General features: G+C 36.5%; 2 long non-coding RNA genes across 2 annotated transcripts in view; both read left to right on the top strand.

The window, feature by feature from the left end:
- The window catches only part of LOC108636334, a 94,724-nt gene extending 85,172 nt beyond the window's left edge, over nucleotides 1–9,552 (top strand). Inside the window, exons 2-3 of the long non-coding RNA XR_001918259.1 lie at nucleotides 3,132–3,183; nucleotides 9,522–9,552. This is a non-coding gene — a long non-coding RNA (uncharacterized LOC108636334). The remainder of the gene's footprint in view (nucleotides 1–3,131; nucleotides 3,184–9,521) is intronic.
- LOC108636335 overlaps nucleotides 9,629–24,768 on the top strand; it is a 42,738-nt gene continuing 27,598 nt past the window's right edge. The window contains exon 1 of the long non-coding RNA XR_001918260.1: nucleotides 9,629–9,666. This is a non-coding gene — a long non-coding RNA (uncharacterized LOC108636335). The remainder of the gene's footprint in view (nucleotides 9,667–24,768) is intronic.

Below are 24,768 nucleotides of genomic sequence, written 5' to 3'. Positions count from 1 at the left end.
GGAAATATCAGTGAACAAAATAGAGATTCCAGTTCCTGTTTCATCATAGGAAGATAGATTTTAAAAAGTAAATATAATAAATGAGTATTTTACATAGTAAGTTATGAGGTGAAATTTGCTTTAAAGAAAATAGTAGACTGTAACACGGATCCAGAGGCTGAACATATTCATTCACCTAATTAGTGAATATCTTTTAAGTGGAACAACAAAGAAGATAATATTCAATTTATACTGTACCAGCAGTTCTTAAAGAAATCCAAAATCTCACTTGAAGAAGTCAGCAAATGTGGTGGTCGTATGGGGAAATAAGTCTACCTAACTGATTTTTAGTAGGCATGCGATTTATTCCAACTTGCAAGTAACATAATCTGACTTTGTCTTTTAAATTATAAACAAAAATATTTTACCCATTTCTATGAATTCATCCTTCAAAAGGGAAAGTATCAGAATATAATGATGTTTGAGGATGTTTATTTTGTCATTTTGCTTTAAGCCAACTTTTTCACTTTCCTCTTTCACTTTCATCAAGAGGCTTTTTAGCTCCTCTTCACTTTCTGCCATAAGGGTGGTGTCATCTGCATATCTGAGGTGATTGATATTTCTCCCGGCAGTCTTGATTCCAGCTTGTGTTTGTTCCAGTCCAGCGTTTCTCATGATGTACTCTGCCTAGAAGTTAAATAAGCAGGGTGACAATATACAGCCTTGACATACTCCTTTTCCTATTTGAAACCAGTCTGTTGTTTCATGTCCAGTTCTAACTGTTCCTTCCTGACCTGCATACAGATTTCTCAAGAGGCAGGTCAGGTGGTCTGGTATTCCCATCTCTTTCAGAATTTTCCACAGTTTACTGTGATCCACACAGTCAAAGGCTTTGGCATAGTCAATAAAGCAGAAATAGATGTTTTTCTGGAACTCTCTTGCTTTTTCCATGATCCAGCAGATGTTGGCAATTTGATCTCTGGTTCCTCTGCCTTTTCGAAAACCAGCTTGAACATAAAGAAGTTCACAGTTCACGTATTGCTGAAGCCTGGCTTGGAGAATTTTGAGCATTACTGTACTAGCGTGTGAGATGAGTGCAATTGTGCGGTAGTTTGAGCCTTCTTTGGCATTGCCTTGCTTTGGAATTGCAATAAAAACTGACCTTTTCCAGTCCTGTGGCCACTGCTGAGGTTTCCAAATTTGCTGGCATATTGAGTGCAGCACTGGAAATAGATGGGGAACAGTGGAAACAGTGTCAGACTTTATTTTTTGGGCTCCAAAATAACTGCAGATGGTGACTGCAGCCATGAAGTTAAAAGACGCTTACTCCTTGGAAGGAAAGTTATGACCAACCTAGATGGCATATTCAAAAGTAGAGACATTACTTTGCCGACTAAGGTCCATCTAGTCAAGGCTATGGTTTTTCCTGTGGTCATGTATGGATGTGAGAGGTGGACTGTGAAGAAGGCTGAGCGCCGAAGAATTGATGCTTTTGAACTGTGGTGTTGGAGAAGACTCTTGAGAGTCCCTTGGACTGCAAGGAGATCCAACCAGTCCATTCTGAAGAAAATCAGCCCTGGGATTTCTTTGGAAGGAATGATGCTAAAGCTGAAGCTCCAGTACTTTGGCCACCTCATGCGAAGAGTTGACTCATTGGAAAAGACTCTGATGCTGGGAGGGATTGTGGGCAGGAGAAGGGGACGACCGAGGGTGAGATGGCCGGATGGCATCATGGACTCGATGGACGTGAGTCTGAGTGAACTCCGGGAGTTGGTGATTGACAGGGAGGCCTGGCGTGCTGCGATTCATGGGGTCGCAAAGAGTCAGACATGACTGAGTGACTGAACTGAACTGAACTGAACTGAACTGATTTTGTCATTGTTGATTCTTGTGAAAGAAGAGAAGCAAAGGAGGTGATTGGACAGGAGAAGCCTCACATCGCAGCATAGCTGGAGCAGAAGATAAACTGAGTTTTGCCAAACATCTATGGATAACCAAATCCATGAGGTTCCATGGATAGTACTAGAAAAAACAGAATTAAAGAACAAGTAGGACTTTAAGGAAGTACAGTATCTTTAAAGAAATAAAATGAGTTAATGCAACCATGAAGCAGTAACAAGCTGGTAGGGGAAAAAAGTTGATCATTTAGAGATCATCAGAATAAAAAGAAGCTCAATAAATGGGCTGAATAGTGGGATAAACATAGATGAAGTTTAATTAGATCTTAAGAAGACTGAACAAAAGATTTCATCTAGAATTCAGTACAAAGACAAAAAGATGAAAAGTACAAAATCAATGATTCTTGTGGGTTTAAAAATGGCCATATCCATTTGTAAGTTTTCCAAGAGGAGAAAAATTTCTGACAGTGCCCATATACCTGAATACTCTCAAACATGGATTATTATTTTTAAATTTATTTATTTGTTCTCTGCTTCTCTTCATTTGACTGTAACTTGTCTTCTTTTATAGCTACATCACTGGCAAAGACCCAGTAAATTGAGTTGGAAAGCATTAAAAGTTGCTTATCATTTTTTCTTAATTTATTTTTAATCAGAGGATAATTACAGTATTGTTTCTGCCATACAACAGTGTGAACCAGCCATGATTATATATATATATATCCCCCCTCTCTTTGGCTTCCCTCTCACGCCCCTCATCTCACCCCCTCTAGGGGTCACAGAGCGCTAAGCTGAGCTCCCTGGGTTACCCAGCTCCTTACCCCTAGCTATCTGTTTTACACAAGGTAGTGTGTATGAGCCAATGGAGAGGGTGAGACAAATTGACAGTGTTGTTATTGATTAGTTTTTCTTGAAAATTCCATAGTTTAAAAACTGTAAATGGTATTTAATTTGTGTTTATATGACTAGCGAGGTTGAACACTGTTTCCTATATAAGACAGATAAATGCATATATATATACCATTTTCCTATTACCTACTCAAGATCTTTGGCTTTTTTCTATTAAATGATTGCTTTGTTGTTGATATATAAACATTCTTTGTATGTAAGGGCTAATGATACTTTGCCATTCATTTAATCTGTAAATACATTATCTTGATCTGCTATTAAAAATTAGTTATATTTTGTCCTTAAGGTAAATTTTTTCCCATTTATTCAGAAGGTCAATATTTTCTTTTTATTTTTGTTTTCTAGATCTTATGACTATCTTAAGAAGAATTTTTTTTGGCTAATACCCCAACCTAAGGTATATTTTATATAACTTCTATGTTGTTTTCTTTTTAAGTTTTAGATCTTACATCAATTTGAAATTTGTTTAGTTACCATATAATCATATACATTAGATGGCCAGTTCTTTTCTCATATTAGATGTATCTAATATGAGTGTAAAAGTGTGCATTTTCTATTTGTTTCCTTTGATGTCTTTATTATTCTCCTCATACCAGACTATTATAAACTACCAAACATTTATATTTATAACTGGTAGAAAGTGATCTTGTATTATTCTTTTTTTCCAAACTTATCTTTACTATTCTTCTATATTTACTGTCTCTAAAAAAAGCTTTTGAATCTATTTCTCAGCCTTCTATATGAATTATGCTTTTTTTTGTTTTAAAATAAAACACCTAGATATAAAACCACAAGAAAATCACATATGTGCCTTTGTGGATTAATATAATGTGAGTACTTTTCTAGCTACTACCTGAGCTAGGAAGCAGAATTTTGCCTACCATCCGAGAATTCATCCATTTGCCTTATTCAAATCACCTCACTGAACCTAGTCATTCATGTAATTAATGACAATTTATTAAGTACAGCTGCAAACGGTAATATCTAATTCATACTGTACCAGCAGTACGTAAAGAGATCCAAAATATAACTTGAAAAAGTTAGTAAAGAGAAGTTTGGAAAAGAAGAATACCTATAGGGTCACTTTTACTACCTTGATTTTTGTATTAATCACTCCTTTGAGCTTCTTTACCAATTTTGCATCCCTGTAGTCTAACACCTTGTTTACATATTTGCTGTGCCTTTTATATCTTTTGTTGTTGTTTAGTTGCTAAATCATATCTGAGACTTCTGTGACCCCATGGACTGTAGCCACCAGGCTCCCTGTCTATGGGGTTTTCTAGGCAAGAATACTGGAGTGGGTTACATTTCCTTCGCTAGGGGATCTTCCCAAGCCAGGAATTGAACCCACGTCTCCTGTATTGGCAAGCTGATGCTTTACCACAGAGCCACCAAGGAAGCCCTTTATATCTTTTAGCATAAAATTTCTCTCTATATCTGTTTCTTCTTTGGAATTCATTTAGCCTTCAGGATTTCCCACTCTGGACTGATAATTTCATACTTAGCACTATGCTATTCCTCACATTCCTCTGCCCTCTGACTTCTTGCGTGTTGGCAGCTGGTTCCAAAGACCTGATGGGTTAGATCCCTTGGCAAACCTATTGGTTGTCTTGGTTTGTCATTAAGGAGACATGTACTGTCTGGTTTTATCTCAGTCCCCTCATCCTGGCCAGAATCTCTCCCTCTCTCCCTCAAGAGTTACAGTAACTCTTGTATTATAATATTAGCAACCATTCATGCTAATTGGGAACTGGTGATATATGTAAGTTTAGTGTTTTTTTTTCATTTATCAGATGGAATAGTTTTATGAAATGTTGCTGTTCCCCATCTTTTATGGTATTTACCCAATGGTAGAATTCATATAAGGAAGGCAGTATAGACACTTATTTTTCTTAATTTACCAGTTTCCAGGAGAGTGAGTTGATTTTCAGTCATCTTCTAGAGACCCATTGGCTTTTTCCCTCTGTCTTTATAAAGGACTCATAGTTTTAAATGTATTTTGGTATATTTCAATCTGTTGGCAGTATTGTCTTATTGAAACTCAGTTGTCTCATTTTTGGCTAATGGAAACCTGTTCCATTTGACTTTTGAGTGTTTTGGCAGGACCCTACTAGTTCTTGATTGCTTACTTTGTATTTACTATCTAATTTGACAAGACTTTTTACATTTATCTTACATATTTCCTGTCTCAGTCCTAGAATCACACTTTTTCTAAGAAATCAAGCTGAGTGGTTTAGTGGAAAATCGAATTTCAGGATTAAAGTCTGGATGGTAGGGATGTTTATTTATCTTGGACTGGTCATTGTTCCTAGGCATTTTAATAAAATTAATTATGTTGGCAGAGTGAAACATACAGAAATATATATGTTTAAATGTATACATATCCAAAGATAATGTATCTTGGGGATTTATACTGATATTTTCAAATCAATTTAAGTATGACAGGATTTTACTTAACCTTTCCTCAAGAACATAGGGGTTTGCAGAATTAAATTTATGCTATAATTTCTTGTTTTCTTTATTAAGAAATTATACATATAGTAGTCCTGAATGACAATACTAATACAATGACTATCAGTATGCTTCTGGGTCACATTTATGTGTGATTTTTGCATATGCCATCCTCATTCCTTGCTCATTTTCTGGTAGTTGAACTACAAGGTCTGAGTATATAACAATTACATACTGTATTTTCCTTTTAACTTAGTAATTCATTTCTTTTGGTTCTAAATGCAATTATAAACTTAATGCTCACTGTCAGTGCTTATGTTGCTATTTCTCATTTTGGTTGTCAGTATTCTTTGCCTGGTAGATTCTTAAGGAAGTGCTCATGAGAACATTCCTGAATTCTTTAACGTTGATAATAGTTTGTCTTACACTGTTTATATTTGAAAGTCAGTTTTGCTGGATATGAAATCCTTGATTCACATATTCTGTCACTGAGATTCTCAAATATATTATTCCATTTTCCTCTGGCATAAAGCATTGCCATCAAAGCCTGATGATAATCTAATTTTATTTTTCATATAAAATGAACGTTTTCCTTTTTTAAAAAAAAAAGTGCACAAAAGGTTTTTTCCGTTAAAGTTTGGTAATTTTACTAGAGTGTACTTTAGATAGTAGTTCTTAGTTTAAATTGTCAAGTACATGTGTGCTGTTTTATATGCAGTTTCAAATCTTTTGTTCCATTCTTTTGGTTTGTTTTTTATTTTAGAGACTCGTGTGATCTATATCTTGGATTGGCTTTTTAGAAAAACATCTTCAGTATTTTCAGTTCAGTTCAGTTCAGTTCAGTCGCTCAGTCATGTCCAACTCTTTGCGACCCCATGAATCGCAGCACGCCAGGCCTCCCTGTCCATCACCATCTCCTGGAGTTCACTCAGACTTATCTATTCAATATTTATCTGTTCTTTTTTCTAAGCCATCTTTATCTTTTCTTTTTCAAAAATTTCTTAGATATAATTTACATAGAAAAAAATTACCCATTTTAGTGTAAAGTCCTTTGGATTTTAAGAAATGCATAAATCTTGTAAATGTCACCACAGTCAAGATATGGAAATAGTTCTAGCACTCTCATCCCTTAAATTCCTCTATCTCCTTTGTAACTGAAAATTTACCCCACCCCAGTCCCTGGCAACCACTGATTTATTTTCTGTCTCTATAGTTTTGTATTTACAAATATACCATATAAAAGAAATCGTACAGTATGTCTTTTGTGTCTGAGTTCTTTCATTAATGAAATACATTTAAGATGCATACATGTTGTTGCATTTATCATAGTTTATTCTTTAACTGCCAATCACTGAGTAATGTTCCAGCATGTGGATGTACCAGGAGCATGGTCTGCATCTTCATTCTCAGGTTGAAGACATTTGTGTTGTTTCTGATTTTTAGTAATTGTGTATAAACCTGCTGTAATGTTTTGTGGGTGGTTTTTGTGTGATCTAAGTTTTTATGTCACTTGAGTGAATAGGCAGAAGTGGAATTTCTGATTGATATGGTAGTGTATGTTCAGACAGGTATGTGTGACCAGAAAGAATGAAGCTAGTGTGAGGAGAGAGGAAGTACTTGTAATGACATTAAGTCCTTGATCTCGTTCCCCCGCCAAGATCCAGATGCTTGTTTGTTTTCCCATACCTCGGTTGTCCAGTTATTCTTTGGATTTCATAAAACAAACTAACGTCCTTTGGAAAGTCTATTTTTTGTCCCTTTAGGCTCTTCTAAGTAGATTTCTGACATGTGCAACCAAAGTAAGATTTGTATTAGGGCAATATTTTATTGAGCCCTTAGAGGGAGCTAGCTACTGTGCTAAACTCTTAACATGCATTTTATAATTAATTCACTGGGGTTATCCAGCCTTGTACATTGGTTGCAATAAAAGTTTAACTCATTGTTTTGAAAAAGAGAGAGCAAATGAAAATAAATAACCTTATGTGAAACTAATGTGTTTACTAAAGTGTTATAAGCATTCTGTCAAGCATTGCCAATACATTTTTGCTTTTGGAGAAGTATACTTTTCATTACAAATGACTTTATTGTTTAGTACGGGCATTTTAATGTTGACAAGTAAAGTACAAGTCTACTTTGCACAAAAGAACAAGCCTCCTTGTTATGAATTCACACATGCATATGCAGATTACTTCTTTGGTGTATATATTAATAAATAAAATATTCATGAACTGAAAGCCTTAAAATGACGGATTTGAAACCATGATGGCTAAAGCACTTTGTTATTTCCATTAGTTCTAACAATATTCAGCTTTCTGGTTTCCTTTGAAAGAGATTTAAAAAATACAAATGATGTAAAAGATCTCTAAATATGGGCCATGACCTTTACAGAATAAGATAATTTGGTATCCTTCTACTTGGGGATTAACACTCTTTTTTTTTCTTGGATCATTTTGCAAGGATACAGATAGGTTCTGTTAGGGGTTCAGATGCTACTTGCTGCTGGAGTTGAGAAAAGGGAGAGGTCAGTGGCTGAGCTGGAGGATCAGGGAAGGCTTGGTGGAGAAGGTGGTATTGGAATGGGGCCTTGTAAGTTATTTAAGTTATTTTTGTCCTGAGACCATTGACACTAATAGGAATACCTTCATTAAATTAATATGCTTGTAAGGTACTAAACTTAAGACTCAGGTAAATGATTCACCTTCAAAAAAGTAATTGCAATTCTTTTTCACATAGTTGAAATCAATAAATCCATAGTTGAAATCAATAAATCCATATGGCTGGATTCTTGACCAAGTATTATAACAGGAAAATCACATCCTCTTTGATCTTATCTCCTGCCATTGCACATAGAAAAAGCAACATCTCAAAGAAAATTATTCTATTATCTAAATCACTATGGAATATTATTATTATGTTTAGCCAAAAATTCTGTGTTGTATGCTTATTTGTAGTTGATTGACCTGATTTCCAGCAAGAAAATTATTTTAAAATTTTCATTATCTCCTAGAGAAATAGTAGATCATTAAAAATGAACACTATTTATTCAGTAGAGATCAAAAGCATCAATGTAGTTACTCAGTAAAATATACTTTTAGATTTAAGAACTCATATGGCTTTTTAGAATTATAAAAGCACACCTTGAAACAGGAAAAATCATCATGGCATTTAGAAGCAATAGAAAAAAATATTATATAACCTCTTTGTAATTGATTATAACAGGACCTCTGACATTTCTGTGTACTTGTACAGGGGCTTGTTCATGGAGCCATGGCTAAGCAGGAAAGTGTTGCTGATTATTTATGAAATAGGCAAGAAATAATGGTTCATAGTTGGCATAAATTCTGAATTAATCTCTTGAGTACTTGCCTGCTATACAGCATTATCACCCTGATGTTCTGATACACACGGATCACTGTAGACCCTTGTGAGCAGAAGTTTTCCAGATGTTTACAAGATGTTGAAAGATTTGATTGCACATTCATTAACAGTATTTGTGTGTAAACACTGTTACCACTTGAGTAAATGTGGCATTATATAAATTTATGGTACCATGTTAAATATCACAGGCAAGCTTAATCCACTATGCAGATTGTATTTAGTAATGCAGTAGACCACATGCTTTCACATGACTGTCTGTGCACTCACTGAATGAGTCCCTCAGTCTTCAGATGCATCAGTGGGGCATGTGGTGAGCCCAGACTTTTGGGCAGGTCAGCCTCTTCCACTTTACTGAGTACACACTATAAACTGTTGTTGTTTAGTCACCAAGTTGTGTCCAATTCTTTTGTGACTCCATGGACTGTAGCCCATCAGGCTCCTCTGTCCAGATTTCCCAGGCTACAGGAGTGGGTTGCCATTTCCTTCTGCAGGGGGACCTTCCTGACCTAGGGATCGAACCTACGTCTCCTGCATTGGCAGGTGGATTCTTTACACTGAGCCACCAGGGAAGCCGAACACAATATACATATTGATTTTGATACATGCTATGCCAATAAAATGGCTTGGAAACCCTGAAACCAGCATTTTTGAGCAGAAGTTATGTGAAAGATACTGGCCTAACCACTAAAAGTATTCATTGTTTAGTTGTATCCAACTCTTTGCGACCCCATGGACTTCAGCCTGCCAGTCTCCTCTGCGCATGGGATTCTCCAGACAAGAATGAAAGAACTGAACAGCAATTCTGCAGAAGATACTGGCCTAAGAAATAAAAGTGATTTAAAAACAAACAAGATATTTTATGCTTTTAGGTGCTCAGTTGCTCAGTCGTGTCTGACTCTTTTGCAGCCCCATGGACTGTAGCCCACCATGCTCCTCTGGCCGTGGACTTTTCCAGGCAAGAATACTGGAGCAGGGTTCCATTTCCTACTCCAGGGGATCTTCCCAACCCAGAGAAAGAACCGGTGTCTCTTGTATCTCCTTGCATTAGCAGGTAAGTTCTTTACCACTAGCACCTCCTGGGAAGCCCTTTTATGGTTTAAAAAGTATTTAAAATCTAACATAAGAGGAATATGCAATGAATAAAGTGTTGCAAACTCACATTTGTTATTTCTGTTTATATGAACTTAACATGCATTCCAAGCCTTCATTTCCATTATAATGGAAAACATTCTTGCCAAATCAAGACGGTGTCCAGTTTAAATCATATCTTCTGAACCAATTCTGACAACTTCAAGGCTTCATTCCTACTCACCTTTCTAGGATCCTCTAGGTGCTTGAGTGCTTCCATATATTCCTGACACCAGGGGAAGAGAATATGATCTGAGGTGCCTATCTTTTGTGTTAACTGCTGTTTAATAACTTTTCCTCTGTTCTCTCCGTGTCAGCAAAGTGCAGTGATTATTCTGAAAAGCTTACTCTACTCCAAGTCTCCCTCACTACCCCCAAACATTCCTTATCCTCTTAACCTTCAGGGCTGCCATATCTCAGTTTTTACCTTATCTCTGTGCTGCACTTGGGCAGGAGACTGTTCTTAGATTCTCTTTGTATTCCAAAGAATTCAAGAAAGGGTGATGGAGTGGACATGGGTTTCAGGATATTTCTATGTCTAGACATGCCCTGTTGTCCAAAGCAGCAGCTCCGTGTTAAGCATCACACTGCTAGGCTTTCTCTCTCCAAAATCCTGCCGAGAGGTGGAGCTTTTCCTGCCACGTATTCTCATGAAAGTTTGGTGGCCTCTGAAGTCTCTGTTTATCTGGGTTTCAAGCCTTCAGTGAGAAAAGGAGGCGCAGGGGCAACAGTTTAACAGTTGCATGTTGCTGCTATCCCCCAAGCTTCTCCAAGGTCTCTTTCCCATTCCGCATCTGTTGCTTTTGTTGTTCAGCTGCCAAGTCATGTCGAGCTCTTCGCAATCCCATGGAATGTAGCACACCAGGTCTCCCTGTCCCTCCACTATCTCCCAGCATTTGCCCGAGTTCATGTCCATTGCATTGGTGATGCCATCCAACCATCTCATCCTCTGTCGTCCCACCTCTCCCCTGCCCTCAATCGTTCCCGGCATCAGGGTCTTTTCCAATAGGCACAAACAAAGATTCCTCCCAATACGTAAGCATGTTGCTCCTCCCACCCCAATGTAGTTTGTAATTTAAAATGGGATTTTTCAAAATTTTTTGATAGAAACTCTTTGTGAGTAACACATTTCCTTATCAACCCCAGATACCACACATTTACCTTACTCTTACGAATTGTAGAGTACTCTATTCCATTTCATTAGGGGGAAAAAACAAAAACAAACAAAAACTCAATGCTAGTCTAGCCTCAGGAGAATGATTTCATGACCTTCTTGTGGCCTTGACCAGCAGTTTGAAAAGCAGTGCTCTAAACCTCTGTTCTGAGTCATTCTTTGTTCCTTTTAAGCAAAGCCACGCCAGATTTTTAAATTCTAGTAGACATCATCCCTTTTCAAGTGGTTGGATCTTGCAAATGAAAAGAGCTTTGACCTTCAGACCAGTATCTATGCAATGTGCTTAGAAAATTCATTTGAATTATTGTTTTGGCCTGTATCCCATTCTCCACCTTTGGCCATGAATACCTCTGAGTATACGGGCAGAAAACAGTAAGAAAAATGAGAGCAAAAAATCTGCAGATTTTATCCTGATACGTATAAATCAGAGCAGAGAACCACAGAATTTAAAAACACCACAGGAAAGCAGAGACATTAATTTTCCCATCCAAGTGGTTCAATGAGGCATAATCATCTGGCTTGTCCAAGGCCACAGAACTTGTTGGAGCCAAAGCATAAACCCCTGGCTCTTGACTGTCATGTCACCAATTTTTCTCCTTAACACTATTCATTCTCTTCTTAAAGTCAGAGTATTGGTCAAATGAAAGCACATATGAAGCACTAACATGAAATAGGAACTCGTTCTCACCACGTACTTAATGATTGTTAGCTCTTTTTTTCTCTTCCTTCATTAACCTGAGGTTGAAGTATTCATTCTGTCTGATGGTAGTTTCCGATTTTCTACATTCTCTATTTTCTTTTCTTTCATTCTTGGGAGAAGAAGAGTAAAGAATACTGCTTATACTTTTGTGGGGGCACTTTTAAACTGTGGTATTAGGGAGCCTAAAACTCACGTGCCATAAGACATAGATTTGGTGGGATTAAACTGTTGGAGAAGACTCTTGAGAGTCCCTTGGGCTGCAAGGAGATCCAACCAGTCCATTCTGAAGGAGATCAGCCCTAGGATTTCTTTGGAAGGAATGAGGCTAAAACTGAAACTCCAGTACTTTGGCCACCTCATGTGAAAAGTTGACTCATTGGAAAAGACTCTGATGCTGGGAGGGATTGAGGGCAGGAGGAGAAGGGGACGACAGAGGATGAGATGGCTGGATAGCATCACTGACCTGATGGGTGTGAGTCTGAATGAACTCCGGGAGTTGGTGATGGACAGGGAGGCCTGGCGTGCTGCAATTCATGGGGTCGCAAAGAGTTGGACACGACTGAGCAACTGAACTGAACTGAGCCGAACTGAAACTGATAGTCACTTTGCTTTTTGGCTTTAGTCAGCAATATCTTAATAGAACCATCCTCCATTTCAACTCATCTTAGGGGAAACATATTTCATACACTGACCTAAAGCTATCTGGACAGTTCTGATGATGTACACCAGGGATCTGCAAAAAGTGGTATTCAAAAATATGTATCTAAAATATGTAGGCTACAACCCATGGGGTCGCAAAGAGGTGGACATGACTGAGCAACTAACACACACACATTCATTGGAAGGTCTGATGCTGAAGCTGAAGCTCCAATACTTTGGCCACCTGGTGGGAAGAGCTGAATCATTGGAAAAGATCCTGTTGCTGGAAAGATTGAAGGCAAAAAGAGAAGTTTACAAAAGAGGATGAGATGGTTAGATAGCATCACTGACCCAGTGGACCTGAATTTGAGCAAACTCCGGGAGTAGTGGAGGGCAGAGGAGCCTGGTGTGCTGCAGTCTGTGGGGTCCTAAAGAGTGAGACACGACTTAGCAACTGAACAACAATCATCAAGAAGATGATTAAGTAAATTATAATAAATCCAGTTTAAAATAAAAATTATTACACAAAATGTTGTAGAAAATAAATTGTTATCCAGTCTTGGAATATGATATTGATGATGTGTCCGTGGTTATAGGGAAAGTTTGTGTTTTGAAAGATTTTATAAAAAGATTTAAGATTGTATCCTCAGTATGAGATTAACTAACAAAAATTATATAGAAAAAGATTAGAAGGAAATAAATCAAAATATAATACTGATTGTCTCTGGGAGATGGTTTACACTGATCCAGTTTTTTCCTCCCTTCTGAGTCTTAATTTTTTCTTCAATTACTATATATTGTACATACTCAGAAAAAATTAAAAAATATTAAAAGTCAAGTATTTTACAAATATGTAATATTTTTTAAAAACACTGGAAGCAGGAAAAATCTCGGGTTTTAAGCTTTAAGGTTTTTAGTTTGTATTTGGTTACAGTTTTTAAGGAAACTTCATGAGTTGGGATGTTAACACGGTTTCTTGGATGGCATATCCTAAGATGTAACCTCAATGACTTACAGCCACTGTCAGTAATGTGCAATATGAAAAAATAAGATGTTAAATGGAAAGGGCATCAATCTTTAAACAATAGGTGGAGTTATTATTTAGCATTGTGAGTGGGCCAGGGTGCTTCTTTATCTCCTGCGGCTGTTTATAACCTAGGACTGTTTTTAGATCCAGAATAGAGGAGTAAGTTGGAAAAAAAAAAAAAAAACAACAAGAAATGAATAGCTCCTCCAGCTCCTCTTTGAGAGAGTTACCTGCAATCAGTCTTACTAGAGTGAGCAGCAGATACAAATGGGTCTGCTTTCTTGAATTCACTGCCTGTACCAACAGTCCGTGCTGCAGTAGTTGAAGCAATCTTCCTTTCAAGATATTGATTTCCTATGGAATTGTCATTTGAAATGATGGATTTACAGTTGGGTTGGGACCTGGAGGGGAGATGGTTGTGTTTGTGTTGCAGACATGAATCTTGACAGGCTTTGTCCTCTACACAAAGGACAAAAGGAAAGGAAAGAAATTATTAGAGATGGGGAAAAGATTAAAGAAAACACTTGAATCATCTTCCAGTTTCACGGGCCAACTTCTAATACTTATGCAAGGTTATTTATTTATGAGCCCATCATTTCACAGTAGTTGAATTTTTTGATTGTTCCTAAAGCCAAAGTTTCGGACACGACTGAGCGACTGAACTGAACTGAACTGAAAGCCAAAGTAGTAACACTTACGGTTATATACTTTGAAATAGAAATGCAGATTTTTTTTTTTCTTTAACCAGAGTATCCATTGGTAGTTATTTTCTTTTTCTCAGAGGAGATCTGAAGGCTGATCTTTAGGTCACTGTGATCACAGTCTTTTTCTCTATAGATCAGATTTCCTAGCTCCGTTTAAGAAGGTCATGATTCTGGATTGTTTTCTTCTGTCCTAAGATGCTGAATCTTCCTCCTTTCTTCCTGCTCTTCCTTCTGTCGTCCTCTTTTATGTGATATGAATTTCATGTAATGTGGATCTTTTTTGTCTGTATGCAATATGTTATTACTCTTTTTTGCCACACCTGGAGGCAAATTATTCCACCCTTTTTTCCTTTTTTTTTTAAATTTGTTTTTCCTTTATGCTCTTTTTTTTAAATTTCAGAAACAATGCAACTTCATTGGTTTGGGGCTCATTAATCAGACTGATTATTTGCTTGACATGAATTAATTTCTTATTTTTCTAGATAGGTTCAAAGGTATTAATAGATCCTTTTGTTTTCTCAGTTTTCACAGTATAGTCCATGATGCAAAGTAGGTACATGAGATTGTATATGCTTGTGTAGTAAAATATGTAATATTAAAAACATTCAGTTGACATAGCAATTAATGAATACTTATCACCAAGGAATATAATATTCTTCATAAACAAATTTTATAACAACAAAAATTTGGCTTTATTGTCAGAATATATTTTTTAAGTCATTTTCTACATAAAATTTTCACTAGAAATCACTGATTTATCTACTTACAGCAAGTATAATGAACCAGATTAAATCACTTGTAGGTGATGAAACATCACCCATATATACTATGTAATAGGTACTGTTACTAGTTTGGGGGCCGCTGAGTCATTATCTCCTCAAACTGAATGACCACTGAGATTCTTTGTTGTTTCACTATATATATATGTATATATGTAGTGATTTTTGATATCCTATTATATATATATATTTGTCTTTAATCAGCTGACTTTTCTTTGTCTTACACACATTTTTCCTCTTCTCTAATTTTCTACTTTTAATCTACTGTGAACTAGAAAAATGGGATCAATCCTAATAGAATTCTACCTGAAGCTGGAATAAGTAGTCACTGAATAATATTTAAAAATAGAGTTTGTACATAGCTTTTGACCTCTATTTTTGCTTCCTTGAGCTCTTTAATAAAATAGTTTATTCCCTGATTCTTAATAGGATTACAGAGATTTAATGTTGTTGGCCAGGTGTGATGTTGAACTATTTGACTATTTCTATGCAATGCTTGTGTTAATAGGAGGTCAAATATCAATATATTGTGAAGATTGAATGTATCCTATATTCAAGCATTTGATACATAATAGTCACATTGTGTATGCATGTGTGTGTGTGTGTGTGAGAGAGAGAGAGAGAGAGAGAGAGAGAGAAACTCTCTTCCTAGGAAAGAAGTGGCCCAAACAGATGGCTTAAAACTTGTTGGGTACCCATTTCTAGCACATTTCACTAATCCGAATCAGTTTTCAGCACTATTGTTAGCCAAACAGCCATCTCACCTTCATCTTTGTTTTGTTTAGGACACATTCCCTACCTTCTTCTATTTAGAGAATATGTTTAGCTTGGAAGAGGCACTAGGATGTGTGTGTGTGGATGAATGTAAAGTGAAATAAAGCATAAAACATCCAGTTGGAGCTATGACGGTTCTGATTCTAGTATTCAGTTAAATTTCTAGAACACTGAAAAAATTATTTCTCAGATGCTTGCTGATGATAACCTGTTATCATAGCAATATCTTATTATTGAGTGATTAAAACCACACTTTCAAACTAGAGTAACCCTTAGAATTGGGGCATAAAGGCATGTTATGATTCAAGTGCCCACTTTAGACTTCAGTCAGTAAAACCTTAATTAATTAGAAATCAATACCTTAGGGACATAAATCAGATAGATTTCAACAGTACAATAATTTTTACTCTATAATAATAAAATAACCTAATGTTTAAAAAATATTGTTCAGTAATAAGTCAATATTAAAAAAAAGGGCTTTCTAGGAAACTCTCAGATAGCCAGGATTTATCATTCCATTTCTGATAGCATATTGTTAGTTGAATTCTTATTGTAACAGTAATTTTAAGGTAAAAAATCTTTCCCCTTTCAGGACAGTAGGCAATTGTGCATTCTTTAAATTCTTAAAAATCAAAGTCTGATTAGACATACTTACAAAAATGTGTTTGATATGCATTTTTATATAAATGGAAAGATTTTTATATTAGTCTTTTTATGAATGTGCATAATTAATGGAAAATCAGTATCATTTGAAAAATCACTTTGCATTGATTGGCACATTTGTTTTAACAAAGTAAGTAGATTCTGCTTGGTGTTCAGTGAAACAGGCTGTTTTGTTGCTGGATATTTATGATAAATACATGCCATTTCACACTCATCTTTTTTTAAGCAAACACGCATTTCCGGCATTTATCTATTTCATTTACCGGTCACTGCTGTTTACATTGGTAGGCAAGGCAGTTTCCTATTTAACTTTGGTATGAACACTATGCAAGTATAATTTTGAGCTTAGCCACCTGTTTACATATTTTGTCTTGTGTCCAACAAAATCTTTTCTAGAATAAATATTTCAAGAAAGTGAGACCTTTGGCTCTCCTAACTCTAAAGCAGACTTAAATTTGATTTAAAAAAACTGTTAGCCTGCATAAATTCTTAAGGATGCCTCTTGGTATGCAGTATAATTGAGATGCTTGGGAGTATGAAGGGAGGAGCTGGACCATTATTGATAACATAAGCTCTTAGCTTAGGAATACTGAAAAGGTGTTAACCTGTAGTTATGTTTGGTTATGAACTCAGAGACAGTGAAACACTTAAAGGCGCTGAATACATAATATATGAAGGAGCCACAGCTCTAATGTTCTACTGATGATGAACGTTCATATAGATTTTATTTTTACGTGAACAGTATTCTTTCTTGTCAAATCTTGGAAAGGAACTGTGACATCTTCTTGTGCACAGTTTTGTCAAACCTCAAGAGTTTACTCAAAAATCTTCTTGCAAGCTTCTCAGTGAGGGTGGTGTCCTCGGTTTCTAGAGAACAAAGTTTAGTCCTATTACCTCTGTTGTTTCCCAGCTTCACACTAGGAATTCATTTTGGACATTGATTTTTTTTCTCAGTGAATTATTAGATGAATGTCATTTCAATGAGTGATCTAAAACTAGATGACGTATGCCCCCTCCCTCCATCAAATGCTATGTCTTGTATATAGCAGTAAAAGATGTATGAAAAGAATGATTTACTTTGAGAAGTGGAAATCTTTGAAGTGGTAGGCTTTGATATAAAATAAGGAGATATCTTTCTTTGAATTAGGGGTGATATAAAAGTTATAAAGGAAGTGAAATTCTAGTGAGCAAATATGATTAAGAATATATATTTGCCAATGAAAAACTTACATTTATTTCTGATACCTTTTTTGTTGTTGTTGGCCAAGGGAAAAACTATTAGATCAAGCTTTTGATGATGGAATAAAGAGTTTTGACCAAGGTTCTGTCTTCCTGTCATTGAAAAGAGTTCTCTGAGTTTCTAACAATATGAGCAATCAGAAATTTGGAAAAGAAAAGAAAAGACTAGTCTTGCAGGATGTCAGGAAAGGGCATGAGCAAGCATTAAACAAAAAGAATACACACAAAAAAGACCCCTAATGTGATGAATACCCAGCTTGTCACAAAAATGCTTAATGATGGAGTGAAGATAAATTTGTCAGTTTCTCATATGTTGAATATTCATCATATAGTCTATGCAGCTGTATCTTAGAACGCCACTCCTTTTTTTTTTTTAACCATAAAACAGATTTTATTCTACTAGTTTATTCTTAGGACCTGCATTGTGCACCTTACATGCTTAAGTGAACTACTGTAAGACAGTTCTTTAAATGCTATTTTGTTATTCTTAATCCTTATCTTCTTACTGTGTAATCATATTTATGGTACATAGGTCATTTTTTTTTGGAAAAGGGAAAAGGTTATTTGCAAATGGGCATTTCCCTGTTTTGTGCACAGGCATTCTGATTGATGTTTATTCAGTGTTAAATAAAACTAGTGCTGTATTGAAAGCATATATGCAAATTCCTATGTGTCGTGGTATAAACTTTGCCCTTGGTTGTTTATTAGTAAGGAAAGTGATCTTAATTATTTCTGTAGTAGATTTCACTGGTTAATGCCAAATCTAATCATATCTTCTTAGACTGAATACATGTGATTCAAATTTTACAAAGCCCTAATTTGGAAATATTTATCATGTGTTATTTGTAATCCTATATCTCAAACTAATTTAAGCAACACTTTAAACTTTTAAAGTAATTCTTAAAATATATATAGTACCTGATTTAAAAAGTGAATTTAAGATGAAACCCACAAAGCTTAAGTTTCAGGGCCCTCACTTGCATAGATTTCTTTCAATGTCAGCATCTACTTTAGGGATGTGGAGAGGAAGCCCAGATCGTGCTGTAGGTGATGGTCCTGGGCCTGCGGGTGGTTCTGGCTCATCATCCTCTTCATGTCTACCCACTTGCCTGGTGTAAACCTGACTTTGGTAGATATCATTGTTCATCTGGATCCTGTTTTTGATTTCAAAGGAGAAAATCTGAACAGATGCTCTTCTCTCTCTCTCAGAGAGAATTAACGCCAAAATATAGGGAAAAGGTATATGGAAGAGGTAATTAATAATGCAAAAGTGCTAAGCTGTTCTCCGGATTTTATGTTCTTGGCATTTGTCAGCTTTTAAAAACTTTGTAATTTGTGATGAACCCTTCCCTTATTCTAAATATGTATTTATTTTCACTTCTACGTTTGTATTCATAATTTTATATTATTTTCTAAAAAAACAGATCTTCTGGATTTAGAAAACCTGGATTCACACTTTATCTGGTACATAGTAGCTCTTTAGCACATGTTTATTTTATTCTCCTCTAGACTCATCAAATTTCCATCGATTATATAAGTAACAATGACTTTAATAATGTTTGTCACACACAAATACATCATTTCTATCAGTTCTGTTCACTTCCTTATTCTGACATTGCTAGTGGATTGAATGATGACCTCTAAAAAGGCAAGTCCACGTATCCTGAAATTGTTGTAGTTTCCGAATCTTATTTGGAAGATGAGTTTTTACAGCTATAAATAAATTGAGGATGTTGAGGTAAGGAGATCATCCTCAGTTTTCCGGGTAGGCCCTAAATCCAATGGCACCGAGAAGACAGACAGAAGAAGAAAGAGGCCCTTTGACACTGGAGGTGGGCTGTCGAGGGCAGACGACAGGGAGGGGTGATGGATACTCACGTCGAGTTCCCAAAGCCCCAGAGTTGGAAGAGACAATGCGTGCGATCCATCCTCGCGCCTGGAAGAGCAGGGTGGCCATGTGGGCACTTTGATTCGGCGCTTCTCCTACTCAGAGCTGTCCGAGGACAGATTTCCGGTGTTTTCAAAGTATCCAGTTTGTGGTCATTTGTCTTGGCAGCAAACAGAAAAGTAACACACTCTTATTTTATCACCACATTTTCCAACGTTTCAGCAACGCACATTCTATTGTAGCAAAAACAAATGACCAGAAATTGGGTAAAAGAGGGGGAAACAGGGATTGAGAGGGAGAAACTGAAGAAAAAATTTAAAGACAGGGCAAAATCAAAAATTTATGAAGCTGTCTCTCAGTATTCAAGAATGGTTCTGCGACCTCTGGGATACAAAAGTCTGCAGATACTCAAGTTCTTCATATAAAAGTAATCTTTTTAGCTTGAGTTATCTAGAGATGATTTAAAGAATTATCTCTGGACAACTTAATATAATGCAAATACTATGTAAATAAACTGTTTCTTATGGACAAGCAGTTGTGGGGAATGTGGCAAATTCATCTTGCTGTTTGGAACATTCTGAATTTTTTTCTGTAACATTTTGATCTGTAATTGGTTGAATCTGCAGGTGGTTGAATCCAAGGATGTAGAATCCAAGGATTTGGAGGGTGAACCGTATTCATGAAACAGACGGTTCAGGCACATGTGTTCTTCCTCTTCCTGTAACATTCTTTCTGATAAAGCCATTTTTTTTCTCTGTCTGTTGGGGGGATGGTTAAAGGATAGAGTTTATTAACCCTTTGGTTGTAGAATAGAAAACAGGCAAGGATCACAATTCAGTTCCAGGACCACAGTCACCTGAGAAGTTAGGAAGAGGTAGTTACAAATCTTTTGAACCTTTTCAGCTCCACAAGTAGGTAAGCTATGTTTTTGCCTTATGAATAATTACCTCAAATTCATAGTTTTCTTACATACAGGCTCAGAAGTATATCTTTACAGCAAGAGATTGTGAATTTTCTTTTTTGTCCTGGGGGTGCAATCTATTAATATTACACTGCACCTGAGTAAATGAAGATCTCTTTTGTTCCTTAACAATGTATGTTTTAAAAGTATTCATGTAAACAAACCAACTAGGGTATGTTTTTGCTTCTTAAGTTGTGCAAATGTTTAAATACACATAAGACGAATGAGTTTTTTCATTAAATAGGGACAGTGATCTACACTTAAGAATTAAAGTGATATGACTGTTAGAAAAAGGTATCAGTTATATAAATGCATCTTAGAAAATACACTGAACTGACATATATAGAAAGATTATTTCAGTTTCATCCCAGAAATAATTCATCCATTTATATTTAACAACAGCTTCCTATTTTGATGTTTTTGTGTATTGAATTCTCATATATCATCTTTAGAAGGTATAGTCATTTTTCTTACAAATTGATGAGAAAGTCATGAATTGCATCCATTGAAAATCAAACTCATTGTTCTTTGCCAGAATAGAGATTACATTCAATGTTATGTTTTAAAAATCAGATTAAATGAAAAGGATGACTTTCTCTATCTTGTTTTGTGTTAGAGGACATTTTTTCTAAAAGAAATTTAATGTATTTTGTCAATATTAGCCTAGATTCTGTTGATAGTCTCTGTCCTTTAGAAAGACAGGTGAGAGATAAGGGATTCTCTGCTTTTAGAGTCATCTGTCCTTATTCCTCATCCCAGTCTATCCTCTGAATTAATCTATTTATAAATAATACAAATGGCTTCCTATTTATATTATTTATAAATAATAAATAACTGTGAGTTGTAGAACTCATAAACAAGTCCTTTTTAGTTAAATGACTTTATCTCCTTCCTCTTTCTCTCTTCTCTGTCCTCTCATGTTATATTCAAATTATATTGAAATATTAAGCCATACTATTCCACATCTGTGTACATTTTTACAAGTATGGAGAGGTTCTAAGTAAAATGCAAATGTAATGTAATTGGTCTGGAAAACTATTGGGGTGGGCACTTTTTCTGTGCATTGAGAGCAGTCTTAGAAGTACTCGTTCTGAGGGGAAAATAAGGATGAAGCTGTTGTAAAAAGTGAACCTTCGCCACAGAAGAACAAAGCCAGCCTCAAGTTCAACATGTCCATCACTCATTCAGTTTTCCTGTTGCATACATGTCTAAATCCCATGGAGACTGAGTGGGAGAGAGATGAAAACAAAAGAAGCCATCATAAAATGCAATTTCCCTAAAATCTGTGTAAAACATTAGGACTCCAGCATCATTGCTTTGTGAGTCTTTTCCTTAAATGGAACAAGGCAGAACTCCTGCTGTGCTCTGCCATAGAATTCTCCAGAGCTTTGATTATATGCGGGTCCAGTGGCAGTCCCCAGGGAAGTGTGGTTCACTGTTTGATACTCCCTGCATCGGTTAATGCCAGACAGTATACTCTTTGAGTATACTCACCGGGAGTATACTTTTTGGTGAGTCTGTATAAGACACTTTGTGGATCTCAGAAATATCTAGTTGTGGTGGTGTTAGTGTTGGACATTGTAGGAATTGGACATTCTGAATTAATAGGTGGAGAAAAGCTACTAGGAAATTGGGACTCTTGACTATTAAGTGTGACCTTGTATCAGTCAGGTCCAGTCAGAAGACAAAATCTACAGTAATATCTTGAGCAGGGAAAAGATAATGATTATTAATTTGATTAAAAAGGTAAAGAAAATTTGAAGGAATAACAGAGTCAGCAATTGCAGAAGATAGCTACCATCCCTGTGATTACAGAGTTGGTGACCCAGGAAGGAATTTAGGGGAAGATCCCCATAAGGCTGAGATGGTGACCTCAGATGGAAGAGCATGACTGTCCACAATACACTGTGTTCTCCTGGGGTGAAGGACTCGGGGGTCTCCTCACAGACACCCGAGGCTGGCCTGGGGTGGTCAGCGCTTCAGAGAACGCTGCGGGGGACGCTGTGCCCCGACATGATCTCGGCCTTCTCTTTGCCGCATGGAAGCAGAAAACAAATGTGCAGAAGAATGTCAGCCGCTGCTGCTTATTCCGGAGTTGCAGGTCTCTCAGTGGCCCGTTTTGACCGGCTGGCGAAAGCGAACCATTGTAAAGTGTGGATTCAGTACCTGAAGGAGGAAGCGGGGTTCCTAGCCGAGAGGCGATAGGTTGATGGTTGGCACACATGCGTTTGTCCACCCCACACACTCACCTCAAGTCAGTCCCAGACTGTGCAGTTGTATAGGGTCAGCTTCCTTGTAATAGCTGAACCCATGTTTCACCTTCCAGCTTCCTCCCCAGGTACTTCAGTTTTTTCGAAGAGTTTACTATTGATATTTCCCGTTTTCTTTGTTGAACTGTTGCTTTGGTTATCGGCAGGCCCCTAGGTAATCGTATCCTTCGTCTGTGCTTCTGTAGCTTTCTCTGGACCACTTCTCCTCCAAAACGGAGATATTTCCTTCGTAAAGCTTCTTTTTGAGAGAGGCCTGGCATATAAGGGCTAGGAGATTCATGTGCAAGATAAACTAATCATTTCAAATCACATCACTAGCCAAATCATTCTATAATAAATAGTAAAAAAGCATTTGTGCCTAAATTCAGGCTACTATATTATTAAAATGTTGCTTTTATCTTATTTATAAATTAGGGTCCACAAATCATCTGACTTAGAGGAAAGTGCCTTGAAAAATGAAAAGAGGTAAACGTTTGGAGACTTTGGATTCAGAGGTACATTTTTTAGGGAATACTACCAAGTACTCTAAGAAAGGACTTACTTCATTATCATACTATTATATATGTCTTCATCCTTGTTAAGTTAGACATTCCAGAATATAGTTTTGCTCAACTTTATACAACCGAAAAGCCTGTAAAACTGAAGAATATTATCCTCAAAGATAACATTAGGATACTGGTAACTTTGGAATCATAAAACTTCATTGGATTTTGTTTTAACTTACTTTCTTTTTCTTTTAAAGCCCTCAGAGATCTCATATCCTCTCAAGATTCTAGTGTCTCTCCTGTCCAGACACCATCACTCTCATTGCTAGAGACGGTAGGCTTCTGAAGGACACATGTGTGGAGGTCAGTAGAGGATCAATTCCAGTCCAGTCTTCATTGAAAGAAAATTCTGGAGGGTTGTTATACATGGGTGTGGTTTTGTCTTATTTCTAGTTATTTCGATAGATGTCACTTCTTTCAAAAAGACTTCCCTGCCGTCTCACCCGAGCTTTATAGCTTTGGCCATGAGGTCCTCTGGATACTTTGCATGCACTTCTGTTCCCGCAGTTGTAGACTGCCTCCCTATTAAGAGATTCTTGTGAACGCTGGTATTCAAAGTACCTACAACAGTGCCTGGAGCATGTTAGTACCTAATAAATTGCTAAATGAATGAATGCATTGAACGTTGCTTCAAGGCCAAGACTGTGTTTCTTCAGACATTACCAAAATTAGGAAGTAGACATTTCCTTTTTCAGTGCTCATTACCTGCTTTAACTCTTACTCACCTTTTAGATATTCCTACCTTGATTTTGTCTTTGGAATAGGCAGCTTTATCCTGGAGCTATTTTCCCTCTTTCTTTCCATCTCCCTATCATTCTCAATTTTATTATTTGGTGCCCTAATCAATAGAATCTTGCTAAAGGAATGACTCATTTGATATACTCATTTCTGTTATCATATTAATGGCTGGAAATGACCTAAAATATGTTCTACTACTATTTAAATGTTATCAGACTTTGAAATTTCACTAGAAATTAAGTCCTTAAAACTTAAAGATCTTACCCTATGGTGAGATTTTAGTCTCTGTGGCAGGCTTGAAGATCAGATTTTTGATGAGGGGATATTATTCAGATATTCCCCATATCACATCCCCTAATTTCCTATAGTTTCATTCCTTCCAGAATTGCTTCCAAATAAGTAACTTTCTTTGGACTCTAAGGGCACTCCAACATCGCTGATGGTTCTCTGAGGAGAGGGCCAGATGGTCCATTTTTGTCTCCTAACTCACATCGTTACCCCCATCTATACATGAGAATCCTCACATTTATCATGGAATATCACTGAACAGGAAAAGATCTGTGTTAGTAGTTGCTGGGAAAACTAGTCCAAAGCAATCATCAAGAAAAAATCTGTTCTTTATGTTCCTTTCTGTTTTGCATTATAATAACCCATCAAAAAAACAAGCGAAAATGAGGAAAGAATCTTGGCATAATAATATTATAAGCTAAGATCATGCAGATCTGGTTTCATGCAGAATTCAGCTTTGTGCATTGAAAGAACTAGTAATCTGTCCAGCAGAACTCTGGGGGCCTGAAGCAGTTATTGCTGCCCGTTAACCAATAGTACTCTGAACTACCTTATTAATTAGTGTGCATGTGTGTTTCTAGAGTCCAAATTTTTATCTATTAAGCCTTGATTAGAATTAACAAATCAACATAATCT

The sequence above is a fragment of the Capra hircus genome, chromosome 7 (assembly GCF_001704415.2).
Source record: "Capra hircus breed San Clemente chromosome 7, ASM170441v1, whole genome shotgun sequence".
In the NCBI taxonomy this organism is placed as follows: Eukaryota; Metazoa; Chordata; class Mammalia; order Artiodactyla; family Bovidae; genus Capra; species Capra hircus.
This window is presented reverse-complemented; position numbering and strand designations above follow the sequence as displayed.